Below are 17,349 nucleotides of genomic sequence, written 5' to 3'. Positions count from 1 at the left end.
GGAGATAGCTACCTCTGACAAGCCACTATTTTTCCCTCAGGCAAGGGACCCCTTTGAATGCAAATTAAATAGACTAAAGTGGCCAAGGGTTGCCTATGAAAGAAACTGGGGAAGGGGGTTATAGAACTGGGAAGAGGCTATTAACCAAGCCTCAGGTTCATAAAACTTATTGCTAAATCACTAGACTACAGTTTTCTACATTTTTAAAGTACAAAATCAAAAGACATCCCCCAATCCCAAAATTACTTTGTATAGTAAAGACATTGATTGCTTCTGATAGTAAAGACATAAGTTGTTTCTGTCTCACTCAGGCCAAAGGAAATTATGAGGCCATTGTATTCTGAATGGGGTGGGGCAATCTGCAAGGGATGCTGTCTGGAAGAGACCTGCTTACTAACTCATACTGGGGAGAGGAGGAGGAAAGCAACCCAGCTGCACCTTCCTCTGGCTTTCTAGTTAGGAACTCTGTGCTGCAGGGACAGGCTCACTGGCATGTGTGCCCACAGAGAGGTTTATGCTGCCATCTCTGGCACATGTGCCATAGGTTCACCATAATGGATGTAGAGGTTGTGATCCTGGATGACTTGGAGGATGATAGCACCCTTAACACTAAGAGGGACATTAGGAAGAGAAAAATGTTTAGGGTAAAGATAATGAATTCAATTTTAATTTAATGTCTATGGAACATTAAATTTGGGATGTCCTAAAAATAGGAAGTTAGAGATGCAAAACTGGAAGTTAGAAGAGAGGATAGAATTGAATAAGTAGATCTGAGAATCATCATTATAGAGATAATAATTCAATACATGGGAATTAATGAGATTACCAAGTAAAATAGGAGAGAAGAGAAAGCCCAGGATAGAATCCTGAAGGACCCCCATGATTAGTGGTCAGGATGTCTATGCCAACAGTGTCAGAGGCTGTAGAGAGGTCAAGAGGAATAAGGTCTGAGAAAAGGTCATTGGATTTAGCAATTAAGGCTAATTGTTAGTAACTTTTGAGAGGAGGGCAATTCCTCTTGAGTGTGAGATCAGAAGACAGACTGTAGCAAGTTAAAAAGAAAATGGGACTCAGTGGGAAGGTGCCTGGTAACAAAGATAGTGTCAAGGGTGGACTATTGCTTTTTCTTTTTTTGTGTGTGGAATCTAGAGACCCCAAACTTGTGGCCTAGTGAGATCTGATAAACTCCAAGTTTTAGGAATAGCTTGTAGGTTGAAGACCCCCAAAGTTTGTGCTTGTTCCCTGTTCCCTGTTCCCATGGGAATCCACCCTAAAGGAAATCTCAGACTAGCAGTTGCAGACTGAATGTTGGACCCTAGGGTAAATGCTAAATACCCCTTTGTCTTAAGTAGTCTTCCTCCTCCTATCAGAGACCCTTTCCCAGGAAGACACACCTGGGCAGGGACCATCCTTTAGTATCCATTTTAAGTAGCCCCTGCCCTTACACCTTAGCCTCTGGCTAGGATTCCTTTCCCTAGCTTGATTGTATCCAAGTCAATGTAATAATGTCAATCATCTTTCCCAGCCCCTGGATCTTCCCAAATGGTATATAAATTCCCCAATTTCTTTTGTTCCTAGGAGTCATCATCTAGGGTGATGGCACTCCCGTGGGTCAGGGACCAGAGCAAGCAGTGTTCAATCCTCGGACTCTGCATAGGGCATGTGGTGCACGTCTCTGAGTGGAGACCTCATCACCTCTGTTCCCCCTTTTCCGTAATTAAAGAGTGGCTTTTCTGACTTTAATAATAGTTCTGTGTTTTTTCAAAGTTAACATTTTAATTATTTCACTCTGAATGCCTACATGAGTAAAGATATAGGGCTTGGATTTGTGATTTTATTGACATACTGAACTTCTTGGTGTGGAAACTCCCTCTCTCAACTGTAAATGAAGTGAGTTCCCAAAACAGAAAGATAAAGAATAGTTGCCCAGTCACAAAACAGAAAGATAAAGAATAGTTGCCCAGTCACAAAGAGTTAAGAGACAGGACTTGAATCCGGGTCTTCTTGTTTGCAAGGAAAGCTCTCAATCATAAATTGCCTCACATGTGTATGTATGTATGTGTGTGTGTATATATATATGAAAGAGACACACATATGTAGTATGGTTGCTCAACAACTTGTTAACAGTGTGTAGATTTTCAGAACCCACTCTTGCAACCCATCTCTTCTCAAATGAACTAACTAAGCAAACTAGACTATGCTGGCAACTAAATGAACCTGAAGCAATAATGAAAGTATTTATTTGGAAAAAAACATTACCTTGGTCTGAGTTTGTCCATCTTCCTGAAATTAACAGCTTTTCAGTTTTGCTGGGATTTAGATACCAAGGAAAGGACAGGAACAGAGATGATGGTCAGTTGGTTTGCAAAAGGTTAAATAGTGAATCATTAGATTACAGATTGAGCCAATCCTGGCTCACACTTCTTTCCCCTCCCATTAGCACAGACGATTTAATGCAACATTGGCTCCTGCCCAAAAGGAGAAACTTGTTTAGAGTGCTTCCTCTCCACTTCACCGGTACAAACATCTATTCTGAGGTCTTGGCTCTCTTCCAAATCTCCTTACATGATGATAAACAACAGGTTTTTTCCGGGGGGAGGAGGGGGTGATAATTCAACTGGGCTTATCACAAAAGATAACTTTAAAAACATTTAAACAACATCTCAAGAGGAAATATTGAAAATTAAAATTTTGATTAAAGGGAAATATAGAATTGTTTGAAAAAATTCAATATTCTCAAACACCCCTAACAGATGATGTTTAGTGCTCCTTATTTCTTGACATTTGGAATGTCCTGGCTTGAAATATTTTTGACTGGCAACATTTGTTTCCCATACAATTAAAAAAATTAGAAGGAAAAGAGATTATAGTTCTTTTTGTAGAGAATCAAATACCATTTATCTCCTTTCAAGGGTAAAATGCAAAGAGAAGGAGTTTGTGAAATGAAGGAGCTGTCTGGAATTTGCTGAGGGATCAGAGATAAGAACTGTTATTAAAGTTGTACAAAGTATATAAAGCTCACTCAGTAACACAATGCAGAGCCAGCTTCTTCCCAGGCAAGGGTGTTGGAACGAAAGAAGTGATAGTTCCCACGTAGGCTCATAAATTCCCTGCCCTGGTGTATTGCAAGTCTCTGATTTCTAATAAAATTCTCATGAGAACACAGTACTTCTCCATTAAAAACTCCTGAACTCCCCCAGGGAACTGGCTGGTTTATAAAAGCTCTTGGGTTCAAGTCTGTGGTTTATTTATTAAAATTTTCTCAGTAAATATATCATGGTCCACTGGCTAGCACCCTGGGATGGTGGGGAGACTGTTCTTCACTGCTGTGGCCCCTAAGCATGAGGACTTCTATGAACCAGTAACCTTCTCTCCCCACCAGCAAGATTCAAATGATCAGTTCTTTTGTTTTCTTTTTATTCAAGAAGACCTTATGGAAACTTCAAGTGTGCTCTTTCTGAACTGCAAAATCCTTGCTTCCCTCCATAAATTATTTGGCTAAAATAGTTGGAAGTCAGTCCTGGGAGAGGCAAGAGGAGAGTTGGTTTTTGTTCTGCTTTTGCTATGGAAACCGTGGGACAATTCAGGGCCAGTCACTTAATGGGTCTGTGTTCCAATGTCCTTGAGACCCAAGGCAGAGCTAGGAATGTTTGCCCTGTTATTTCCCATCTAGGAGTATGCTTCTGTCATTGATACGGTGGTCTGAACTTCTTAGGCAAGAGATGTTGCCCAGATTTTGCCATGGAGGGTTACCCTCCCCCGCTTTGCCATCAGAAGGTCCCAGATTTGGAACTTATAGCAAGATGGGGAGAAGAAATGACTTCACCTCACAGTTCAGAAGTGAAAACCAGCTTAAAGAATAGAACCAAGCTTAGAAAGGATGAAGCAGCTTTCCCAGTGATCACATCCCTGTAGTCTGATGAGCTCTCTGGAGCTTCCAAACAAAGTGAAGGACTTTGACTTAAATTTTTGGGGAAATAAACATTAAGTGAGAGTTTGGTGTATTTATCCTCACAAAAAGTTAAATTTTCCACTGTCATCTATTCAGAGAAGAGTTATGCAATGTATAGAACACTGGATAGGGAGTAAGGAAGACCTTGGTTTGAATTCTACTTCCTTTGCTGGATAGTTGAATGATTCATGGGAAATCTCCTAACCTTTCTGAGCCTAGGTCTTCATGTTCATAAAATGACTGTGTATTAGCACCCACTTTATAGGCTTCTTGTAAGAATCAAATGAGCTAAGGTTTGCAAAATGTTTTGAAAATCTTGAAAGTCTATGTAAAATGAGAGCTATTATGATTATTTTCACGTTGGAGTCTTTCTGTAGTATCTAGCTAGGGCAGGGGAAGGTGCCTGCTCCTTTCCTGCAGAAGTCAAAGTCCTGCAGGTTAAATTTCAAATGACTTGTTTTAGATTTCAAAACATTAAACAAAATATTGAATCCATAGAGAAGTAAGAACCATGGTCCAATGGAAAAAACACTGACTCCAGAATCACAGGAGCAGGTAATGCTTGCGTGACTTTAGGAAACTTATTCTGTGGACCGGTTTCCTTATTTATAAAATGACATTAGACTGGAGGGTCTCTAAGATACTTTCCAGATATGTGATCTTTTTCTTTTGGGGGTGGGGTGGGTGGATAGGGGCATTTAAGCATTTAATTCTCTTAATAATCCTTCAGTATCCTATATATCCAGCAAATCTTGGGAAAATAGACCACACAAGGGCATCTTAGCCCTTGTGGTGATGATGCTTGGGAGTAAACTCCAGGATGTCCAATTTAACCACCACTCAATAAAAACTGATGGATGTGCTTAAGCTTAACCAAAGCAAATTGATGCTCACAAGGCTGAATGCAATAGGGGAGCATCTGGAGGTTAAATAAATGAACTGAGGCTGAGAAAATGCTCTTCTCTTCCTCCTCAGGCTGCTAAGCTTAGGAAGTAGGGTTGAATAAGGGGAAAGAGTGCCACCTAGTGATAACCATAGTTCCCCAACCTTTGCTGTGTTTTTTAAGGGGAAAAAAATTTTGCAGTCTGAAAAATGAAAGGCATTTTATCTTCTAAGAATCTGCTCTAAGTCAAATTGTATATGTGAGAAGGAAAGTATGGCATCTAATCTTTAAGAAAAAATATGAGCACTGTATGACATGTTAGTATTAAAATAGATACCAGCTAACTATTATGGCAATAAGCAAGATCAATATTGCTAAAAGTTAAACTGTCAACAGAACGTTGGTCTTAATAAAGAATTGGCTTTTCATAATTTGTAATTATGACTGTATATTTATACGTATGGTCCAGGCATATGATTTCATCAGTGTAGGCAACACTTTCTACCTATACAAATAACAACTAATCTATAAGTCTTATAAAATTGCCTGGGCATACAGGGAGATTAACTGTCTATCTCCAGAGTCACAAAGTCAGTATGTGTCAGAGCCAGGTCTTGAACCTAGATCTTCCTGACTCCAGGGACCATCTTGAATCCTCCAAAATTTCTCTCTCTCTTTGAATATTAACTTAAGTAAAACAAAAAGACAAATTGACCATTTATTTCAAATCCAATTCAAATCTAGTCAGATTAAATATTGAATCAATTACCCCAAATCCTAAGAAAAGTCTGTGTAGCCTTTCCAAGTTCAACTTGGGTCTTTTTTCCATTAACTCCCTTTCTAGAATTAATCACCCTACATTCCAACTGCCAGGAGAAAAAAATCAATGGACCCTGATATACTCAATACCTTTGAGAATGCAATCTTGGAGCTAAACATTTTTGTTGAATTTACTCTTATCTATAATGTAACATCATCCAAAGAAACCTCACAGAGACCCTTGGAACTTCCCCCTCTGAATATTAGATTTGCTCCATATCCTTTTGTTGTTATTGGAGGCCACAGTGTGATAAATTTTTCAACTGCAGAAATTCTCAATATCTATCTACTAAGTTATAAGGAGGATGAGAGTTGCTTCGTAGGATCATGTAGTCTAACTTTCTTATTTTGCAGATGAGAAAACTAAGGACCAGGGAAATTAATAATTTGACTTAGACTGCTTGGATGCCAAGTATCGGAATTAGAATTCAAATACTGATCCTCTGACTCCAAGTACTATTTCCAACATGTCACACTGTCTCATGATTGAGAAAGTACCCACATCGATGATATCAATAGTTCTTTAACTATGAATACAATATTTTTAAAAGATGAACTTGTGATACTGAGATTTTGTTATTTGCCCAGGGTCACAGAGCCTATTGAACATTATAGTAGGTTCTTGAACGCAGGTCTTCCTGACTCCTACTTCCCCCACTACAACCTGTATTTCTCTGTGGGTGCTACTAGGATCAGAAAATACTGGAATTCAATGGGATCTTACTGGTCACCTAGTTCAAACCTTTGTCTGGGGGATGAATACATTCCCAACAAATGATCATCTAGCTTCTGCTTGTGACAAAGATTACACTTATACAGTGCTTTAAGGTTTCCAATTAGTCAATAGACACTTAGTAAGCCCCTACTATGTACCAGACACTGTGGTAAGGGCTAGGGATGCATTATCTCATTTGATCCTCACAATAATCCTGTTAGGTGGGTGCTAAATGTCAAATGCAATGATTTGCCCAGGAATAGACAGCTAGCAAGTATGAGAGTTAGGATTTGAACCCAAGTTTAACCACCACTCCAGGTCTAGTTCTTATTCCAACAAATGGTCTCTCTCCTCTAGTACAGGGAAACTAGATAACACCAAAGGAGACCCAGCTCAGTTCTTAAGATGTCTCCAGTTAGAAATTTCCAACTTATATTGAGTCAACTTTGGTTTCTCTCCGACTTTCACTCACTGCTCTTAGTCCTGCTCTTGAGAGCTATATAAAAAGTCTATTTCCTCTTCAATACAACTACCGTGGAAATATTTAAGAGAGTAATCCCATTCTTCCTAAGTCTTTTCTTTTCTAGGTTTGGTATCCAGGCATCAGATTGACATCCTCTAAACCCTTAACTATTTTGCTCAGCCTCCCCTGGTCATTGTCCAGACTGTCAATATTCTTTCCTAAATTGTGGTTTCCAGAAAGGAATACAACATATTTCAGATGGGGTCCAATAAGGGAATAGTAAATACTATCCTGAACTAAATAAAAACATCACTTTTCAATTGGTGGAATGAATTATGGGCCTGGTTTTTTAAAGTTATTTTTAGTTGTGTTTGACTCTTTAAGACCCTATTTTGGGATTTTCTTGGCAAAGATCCTGGAGTGATTTGCTATTTCCTTCTCTAGCTCATTTTACAGATGAGAGGGTTAAGTGACTTGCCCAGGGTCACGCAATTAGTCTGAGGCTAGATTTGGACTTAGATCTTCCTGACTCCTGGCCTAATATTCTATCCACTGCACCACTTAGCTGCTGGACCTAGTTTTGAACTTGTCTGCTTTTTCTGAATCTCTTTTACTACAATTAACTTGTGGACATAGGGCATAGGGATAGATAGAATTCATTGTTCATCACTGATGAAAGGCAAAAGAGAAAACCGTGATGGAAAAGTGTTTACATATATGTATGTACCCATCTATCTGTCTACTTATCTGTCTTTACTACTATAATAAATCAGAAGGAGGCACAGAAAAGAGAAATGGTCAGACTAAAATCACAGACCAAATTACACTTGTCCAAATTAGCTTCTTATTCTATAAAATGGGTTAGGAAACACCATTAGAGAAAAAGACAGTGGGAAAAGGGATATCATTTTGGAGGACAGAATGGTAGAGAAGGAACTCCAGTGTCAGAGGGAGAAGCTGAAGCCATAAAGGCTATTCCTATGCCCTCAAATCAGTGAGGACCTGATTGAGGACCTGAGTCCCGGATAAATTTACATATTGCACCATCTAGGGTCTGGGGCTTTTATATGCCTGGAGGAAAAAGATGCAGCTCAAATAATGAAATGGATTACAATGATCATTCCTATTCACCAAATGTGTAAACCAAGACACAAATCAGCTATGTTGATTGATCTATGTATTATAGGATTATAAGCTACTAGAACTGGAAAGGATTGTAGAGAGCATTTAATTTTAACTGCTTCATTTTTCAGAGGAGAAAATCCACTTTCCACCAAGTGTACCATTTCCAAGTGGATAATATAGGAATTATCAAAGAAACCCATTTTTATGAGTTGGATAGCAAAACAGAAATCAGAGAAGATATACAAAAAAGAATATATACCAGACAACACAGAGTGAAGAACTCTCCCTTTGGGAGTGAGATAACTCACCTGAGAGAGGGTCCTGGATTCTCACCCAAAGGAAAGTTTCCTGGAGGCTCTAGTTTAGCAAGCTGGGGATGGGGATGTGATGGAGACTAACTGCTCTTCTCAGTCTTTTTCCTTCAGCCACCAGAAATGGATTTGGTTTCTTCCACCTTTTCTCTTGAAGTTTGAAGCCAGAAGTACCTAAAACAACTTGAATCATGAAGATTCTACTAAAGAGATGATGATCTCTCTCATTTCCCCCAATTCTTCTCTGTTTCTTTTATAGATACAAGGCATTCATCTCCACCAGTAGGGCAATGGGCTTTGATCCTGAAGCTCCATACCCGTACATACATACACATGCAAAGAAAGACATAAAACATATACAAACACATATATACAAAATGCTAATAACTGTGTCCAAAGGAGTTTTTGTTTATACATAGTTGTTTGTTTCTTGACTCCTTCATTGGACTGTGACCTTCTTAAGATCAGGAACTGTTTCTTAAATTTCATTTTTGTTTTTTTGTTTTGTTTTTCTTTGTATCCCCAGTACTAGTCCCAGTGTCTGGCACACAAGAGTTGCTTAATCAATGTTTGTTGAATTGACTTTTAACAACAGTTCATATTTCTCTGAAGCAATATACAAATATACAAAGCACTTTACTCACAATCACCATGTGATGTGGGCAGAGCAACTATTATTTTCCATTTTTTGCTGATGAAGAAATGGAGAACCAGAGATTACGTGGTTTGCCCAAGTTCACACAGCTTATTGGTGGCCAAACCAGGCCTGGATATCTGACTCCAAGACTAGGACCTGTTCCAGTACACCACATTAATTTCTCCACTTTAGGGTTGGCATTATATTCTTAACCAACTTTCTTGGCTGACTGTGGATTATTATTTTGTATGAGTGGTTCCAATTTAAAGAATTAGTTAAGTATAAAATTCCATGTCTTTCATTCTGTTCATATCCCTTTTGTCCCTCCCTCCTCGCCCCAATCTGCAAAACAAATCATTAAAATCCCTACGGGGCAGAAAACCTGTCAGTGGTATATTCCAGCTGGAAAGGATTGCATCCCCATTTATGATAGAAACCCTGAGGAGCAATGCTATAATTATAACCACACCATAATGAATGTATCTTTGTGGTCAAAATTATGGCTTTTTCCATGGTATTTTTCCATGAGATACATCCTAAATTCTCAATCTGGATTTGTAAACTCTGATTTTATTTGACATTTCCCATCCCACTGACTCCTTGGATAATGCAAAGGTAATGATTAATATTATATTGATTCTGGAAATCAAGAGTACAAAAGGCGCTGGTAATTGATCAGTTTTCTAACTCCAGACATATATAGGGCTATCTATGCTAGTATAAATCCCCAAATCAGGAAAATAGCAGATAAATTTGGATGATTTAGGAAGCAGACAATGAGGCATGGTGGATACAGTGTTCAACTTGGAATGCCTTTTATAGTAGCTAGCTGTGTGGCCATGGGCAAGTCATTTAGGCTCTTTCTGCTTCAGTTTCCTCATCTGTAAAATGGTAAAAATAATCTTTTTAATACCCCTTCACAGGGTAGTTGTGAAGCTCAAATATAATATTGCATGATAAGGGTACTATGTAGAAATGCCAATTATTACTATTATTGCTATTATTATTTGACTCGTGGCTTCACAGGATAGCTTAAACTAGAAAAGGATGAAAGGAATCAACAAAAATAAAACTCTGAGAGGAAAAGTCACCTGGGTTTTGGATATTTTAATTTGTTTTGTTTTGTTTTTTAGCCAGGCAAACTCCTCCTACCAGTGCAGACTGACAACCTGCTCTGCAATTTATAGTCTTGGGGCTCCAATTTGTGTTTCTCCAGAAAGATTAAGAGGCTTGCCCAGTGCCACATGGCTAGTATATATCCAAATCAGGGTATGAATTCAGATGTACCTGACACCAAGACTGGCTATCTACCCATTATTCTTAGGGCAGATAGGTGTCAAAATGTCATTTTGAATAAAGTGCTAAACCTAGAGTCAGGAAGAACTGAGTTCAAATCTAACCTCAGACACTTACTAGTTCTGTGATCCTAGGAAACTTAAACATTAGACCTGTATACCTCAGTTTCTTTGTGTATAAAATGGGGATAATACACCACCTACTTCATAGAGTTTTTGAGAACAAATAAAATAGTAATTATATTATACATAGATATATAATATAGTGATAAGTGCTTAGCACAGTGCCTGGCATATATTAGGCACTTAATAAAGTGCACTTGTTTTCTTCTCCCACCCCTACTTCACTCCAATTCCATGCTGCCTTCCAACTTTAGATATTTTAAAGAGAACAAGGAGACCATTTGGAAGAGTAAATTTTTTTCAATCAGTCCAAATTCTGATCTGAGTAACATTTACTAGGAATATTTATTCAGGGAACCAAAGGGGGGAAAAACAACAAAAAGTAAAAATGAAGTATAAGTAAAAAAAGTAGAAATGTTAGGGTTAAACAGTAAAAGTAGGGGGGAAAAGCCTTACAAAACCAAAAAAAAAAATCCAGCAAACACCAGCTCACCACATAAATGATCAGGCCAAGCAATTACACGGATTTTTATCTGATTCTCTGGTTATTTGGGGGACATTAAACAGAACAAGGCCATTTCATGGTTGTAGCTGGAAGGAACCTTATGGAGATCAGCACATCTAATCAGATTATTGCAGTGGGAAAGTGGACATAGAAGCAAAAGAAATGGGCTTGTGCCCCAGCTCTGCCACTAATTCTTGGATGGCCGTATGTAATTCACTTATTCTCTCTGCATCTCTGTTTCTCCTGACCATAATGAAGGGGGTTCTATCAGATGACCTTTAGTGGTTGATAACTGAACCTCCCTAGGAGAACACCCATGGGGTTCACCCAAAGCCACTCGGAGCAGCAAACACTGCCCTTTGGTAGCCTCCCAGAGCCTGGTGGAAAAGCAGAGGAGAACATTCCATATATTTGGAGGGTAAATTGTGGAATGGAAATCTAATGATGATAATAGCATTTATCAAGTGATTAGCAGGAAACTATGCTAATTGGTTTACAAAGTATCCCAGGTGATCCTTACAGCAACCCTGGGAAGTAGAGGCTATTACTATTCCCATCTCACAGTTGAGGAAACTAGGCAAACAGAGGTTAAGTGACTTGCTAAGGGTCATACAGTTAGTTTTTATGTTTAAGGCTGGATTTTAACTCGTGTTTCTTTGACTCCAGGCCCAGAGTTGTATCCACTTAGTTGTACCAGTTAACCAGCATCTTCCCTAGAGCCGACACCATCTGTATCTACCTCTGTGACTTCCAGGAAATTTCAGCTCGTTGGGAACCAAACCTCTGGTGAAAATGGGTTGTTGTCTTCTCTCTGGATGTTTTTTTTTTTTCCCCCCTCTGGAAGAAGGTGTGACTGGGAATGTGAAGAATTGCAAAGGCCTTTCATTCTCTTTAAATAACCTAGTGGAACTATGAAGAACCCATACTTCTCAGGTGAGAGAACAATGGTATTGAATCAGAGGGCAGTTGAGGAAATAAATGCAAGCTTGCACATGTGAACTACTTTTCCTGAGAGGCCCCCATGAAAATTCTTACTGATTTTCCTTCTAGGTCTTTTTTCTATGAGTAGATTCAGGAATCCTAGCAGAGTTGGAACCAGTACAGGGCAGTAGAGCTTTGCTCCCAGAATCCAAATATCAATGGACAAGGTAGAGAGTGATCATTTTATAGCTTTAAAGTCTTGGTGCTTTTTAGCCATTTGTTGGCATCTTGCTAATTAGACCCTACTCTTTCTTACTTCTTTTATTGACTCTAGCCAGTCAGTTGGTGAGCCAATCAACAAGCATTTATTTATTAAAAAAAACACTTACCTTTTGTCTTAGGATCAATATTAAGTATTAGTTCTAAGGCAGAAGAGTGATAAAGACTAGGCAGTTGGAGTTGAGTGACTTTGCCCAAGGGCACACAGCTAAGAAGTAGTTGGGGTTAGATTTGAACCCAGCATCTCCTGTCTCTAGACTTGGCACTCTATCCACTGAGTTACCTAGCTACCCCTCAATAAGCATTTATTAAGGGCTTATCATGTGCCAGGAACTGTGCTGTATGCCAAGGACACAAAGATGAGATTGTCCCTGTGACCTCGAGGAGCTCATATTTGAATAGGGGATATAATGGGCAAATAACCATACATTGAAGACATATATAGAGGAGGAAACTTTATAGGATTGGTTATTTAAAAAATTGGTTATAGGGGGCAGCTGGGTAGCTCAGTGGAGTGAGAGTCAGGCCTAGAGACAGGAGGTCCTAGGTTCAAACCCGGCCTCAGCCACTTCCCAGCTGTGTGACCCTGGGCAAGTCACTTGACCCCCATTGCCCACCCTTACCACTCTTCCACCTATGAGACAATACACCGAAGTACAAGGGTTAAAAAAAAAATTGGTTATATACAAAAAGGCAATCTTGAACAGAAGGCTCTGCTCTATTCTAGGAGACTGTATCTAGTCACAAGTGGTAAGCCACTCATGGAATGAAGGTGAAGGATTCGACAACATTCCTAATAAGTGGTCATCTAGCCTCCACTTCCCATCATTAGGGCTTCAAGAGCTAGACTTTCCTGTTGGGGATAGAGTGTCTAGCTTTTCTGGCCACTCACAATATAGCAACACTTCTGTGTGATAAGACATTTTTAAATCCTGCATATAAGGCAACCGGACAAAATTCATTAACATAAAGCAACTTGGATTGAAAAAAAATCCCTTTACCAAATTCTTTGTTCTTTTTAAAACAGTATTTTATTGACATCTTTTATTTTTACATTGCAAAACTTTCTTCCAGAATCTCTCTTTCCTCTCTCAGAGAGCCAACCCACGTAACAATATCTCTTCTTTGGAGATATGCTTGTTCTTTGTAATTTGGTAACATTCACCTTTGATTTTTAGGTAGTAGTTTTTCTGTTTACATTGAGTCACTGTATAGTTTTCTTAATTTATTCACTTTGTGTCACTTTATGCAAGTCTTTTTAATATCTAACATCAGTCATTTCTTATAGCACAGAAATATTACATTGCATTCATGTACCCCAATTTTTTAGCCATTTCCCAACTGATGGGCATTTGTTTTGCTTCTAGTTCTTTGCTATCATTAAAGAATGCTCCTATAAATACTTTGATATATATGGGAGCTTACTTTTATCAGAGATCTCCTTGGGATATATGTAAATCAGAAAATCTTGGCCTCTTTTGTGCTATGGACCATTTTGTGTCAGGAGCACCAGGGGCCTGGTGAAATCTCTGGACTTGTTAATAAATTAACAAAGCAAATAAGACTTTGTCCCAGGGCAAAATATGGTAGGGGCAGGAATAGTAGTTATTTTCACTGGTTCATATTAGAACTGGAAGGCATCTTAAAGGCCATCCGTGTTTTATTTCTTCATTTTGTAAAGAAACTGAGGTACAACAGCAAGGTTAAATTACTTGCTCAGTGATCCCATAGCAAGCTGGATGAAATTTATCCCATGTTTTTTTGACTCCAAGTCCTTTGAGCCATCCAGTATGCCTTACTTTTTTCTATGGCATTTACAGTCTTCCTGCTTCATTTTTTTAGCAGTCTGCTATCCATTCCTTGGGTCATTCTTCCCACAGTTCTTGTTAGAGCATTAGGTGGGCTCAGGGCTGTATAACCTCTCAGTTTACCTACACTATGCAGTGGCCACCTAGCTGCCCCCTTCACTCTAATTCTGTTCCTCAACCTTCTTCCCTTATAAATCACAGGTGACAGGGAAAGACAACAGAGGATCCTATATTTGGAGGGAGAAGGAACTTCCAGAGGTCACCTCTTCTAATCAGCTCATTTAATGAATGAGGAAACTGAAGTCTGGGCCAGTCCTTAGACAGGGGCAGAGTAAGTTCTCCAGTGAACATAGCTCATGAAGGGCAACAATTAGGCCCTAGGTAACATTTCAAGGAGCTGAAGCACATGCCAGAGTCAACAAAGTGGATAATGTCTGTCTCTACCACTCTCTGAATTTATAGCCCCTAAATACTATTGTCTTTACAAGTTTGGAAACTCTACCAATTGAATATTATACCTCCTATATTGGGAAATTAAAAATTAGATGTTTATTTACTCAATCAGTCAAATCCAGTTCAATACAATTCATTTTAGATTAACAAATATGTATTAGACACTTACTATGTGCAAGGTACTATGCCAGCACCACGGATAATGTGCTGGATCTGAGTCAGGAAGATAAAAGTTTGAATTCTGCCTCATTCATTCATTCATTCATTCATTCGTTGTGAACCTGACTCCAGGAATCTCCTTAGGTTACAAAATTCTACCTCACCTCACAGAGACTATGGCCAGAGAGAACATCTGGTCTGGTTCTCTTTCACTTTCCTTTATCTATCTATCTATCTATCTATCTATCTATCTATCTATCTATCTATCTATCTATCTATTTATTTCTGTNTATCTATCTATCTATCTATCTATCTATCTATCTATCTATCTATCTATATGTTTATTTCTGTTTTATTTGTTTATTCTTTTCTTCTTCTGAAATTATAAACTCTCCCTGGTATAACAATGAATCATTAAGAATAATGTCTATATTATAAAGAGATATGTACATTCTTAATCCAGTTTTATTATTTAGAAATTCCATAATCAAAGCAAGCTCTTTTTACAGTGCTGATGACCTTGCCCACTCAGATAGCTTCAAGAAGCTTTACAAGCTTAGAGAGAAAAGAAAATCTGCAAGGCTGTTCCTTTTAGCTTTTCCACACAGTAATTACCAATTTTTCTTTATTCTCTTTTTGTAGTGGGGAAACAAGACAATTCTTAAAATTCAATTGGACAAATTGTTAAATGGTTCGCAAATTAACATTAGCTCAAAAGTCAACATTTTCCCTTTCCTTTAGAAAGGAAATGAAATTGCAGCTGGGGCAGATTTGTTGGGTGGAGGTAAACACAGTGGGACAGAGCCCTATTCCCTCTGTGCTAGTTATAGCTCTGCTTCCCCAAAATTTATAAATACAAGGAATATCACTGTCTATTTCTTAGACCCAGATATAGACATAAAGTTAGGCAGAGGGAGACCCAAAGGCATCTTTGTTTGGAAAGAATTCTTCCCCATGCTTTGAGGCTTTCATGAAAGTGTGGTATAACTGGGTAACTGGACTTGAATAACTAGAATAAGTAGATTTGGAGTCTCAAAGACCCCAACTGAGATATTTAGTTGGCAGTGTGATTGGCTTAGACAACTGGATATATCTGGGCCTCAGTTTTCTCATCTATAAAATAGTGATAATAGCATCTACTTTACAGTGTTGTAAGCATCAGATGAAATCATGTATTTAAAACCTGGGCAAATTTTAAAAAGCTACATATTAATGGGTTATTATTATAGTGAAAGGAAAGTTCAATGTTCTAGCCTATTTGATGATTGCACCCCTAAGGCTGTTTCACTTGTAGAGTGCAAAGACCACTGAGGACTCACAGGACATGAAACTAAATCTTAGCTCTGACACTGACCGCCTGAAACCAGGAACAATCCAGTTTGAGGCTCTGCCTTTAAATGCTTCATCTGTAAATGGACAGGGTTGTACATGACCTCTGAGATACAATCTGGCTTTGGACCTTGGACTTTCTGCTCTATGAACTGTTATGATTAAAAATGATGAGGGCCGAGATCAAAAGGAAGAATAGTATTTTAATAAAAGCCATGCTGATAGAGATAAACTGACCATGCGCCTGTAAGAAACCTATTCCAACATCACCTCCGCCATTTACCTTTCCTCTCTCCGCGAGCTCAGGTAGCTAAAGAGGCAGGTAGCTAAAGAGGAAGTTCCAAGTCACTTCCCCCTCTTTTAAAACAGTCCCTCACCTTCAATACGTCATCCAAAACAGGAAACCCATTGGATCACGGGAAATGTAGTTTTAAGGACCCCCACAGGTCCACAAAAGTTTGCAAACACTATATTGAGGTTCAATCCTTCCAAATAGAACCCCAGGTGATTTTAACTAATACAGAACCAAGACAGAATTCTTCTGGCTCATTTTGTGCTATTCATTTATCCTCACTTCCCTAGCAATGAATGGACTGAGATCCTTTAGTATTCCCTCTTTCTATTCCCTTTATGTCTTATCTGGGCAGCTAGGTGGTGCAGTGGCTGGAGCACCAGATCTGAAGTCAGGAAGACTTCCCAAGTTCACCTCTGGCCTCAGACACTTGCTAGCTGTGCGAGCCATGGCAAGTCAAGTAAGCCGGTTTGCCTCAATTCCTCATCTGTAAATTGAGCCGGAAAAGGAAATGGCAAATCACGTTTTTTGCCTAGAAAACTCCAAATGGAGTCATGAAGAGTTCGTCACAAGTGAACAACAAATACAGTAGGACATTGTATCTAGGGAGGATATTTTCTAAGACCTACTGAGGATGGTTGAAACTGTAGCTATATTCCTGCCAGTCCCCCCATAGATTTGTGCTGTATCCTTCTGCCCCTTGGTGTCTTGTAGCCTTCCTCCTTCCCTCCCAAAACACCCTAAAATAAAAAAGCGAAGAGCCTGAAGCAGACGAGTATGTTAGTTTGCCACAGACTTCTGGCTCTTTGTTGGCAAACTTATTGGGAAAGCAAAAATGCAGAGAAGGGGGTCCTACTGTATCTTGCCTATGCCTAGACACATAGGAGTGGTAAATATGAAACACTTTGCAAATCTTAAAATGCCATGCCAGTCATGATTATCATCATTATTTTTATTAGCTTTCAATCCCCAGGCTTCCATTTGGGTGATACATTATTCATGGAACCTTCTACTCCACTCCTCTGTCCTCAAGTGAGGTTTCTATAGCAAGTATGTCGGTGGCTGTTGAACAACTGATCTGGGGGGCAGAGTAGGGAATGTATGTGTACACACACAAACACACACACACACACAAATCCTTACCTTCCTTCTTAGAGCATTCAAGACAGAAGAGGGGTAAGGTCTGGGCAATTGGGGTTAAGTGACTAGCCCAGGGTCACATGTATCAGTCACCAAGCATTAAAATGCACACATTTTAATATTTAACATAAATAACAAAT

The sequence above is a fragment of the Gracilinanus agilis genome, chromosome 2, assembly GCF_016433145.1.
Source record: "Gracilinanus agilis isolate LMUSP501 chromosome 2, AgileGrace, whole genome shotgun sequence".
Lineage (NCBI taxonomy): Eukaryota > Metazoa > Chordata > Mammalia > Didelphimorphia > Didelphidae > Gracilinanus > Gracilinanus agilis.
The sequence above is the reverse complement of the archived record's forward strand: the minus strand, read 5'-3'. Positions refer to the sequence as shown.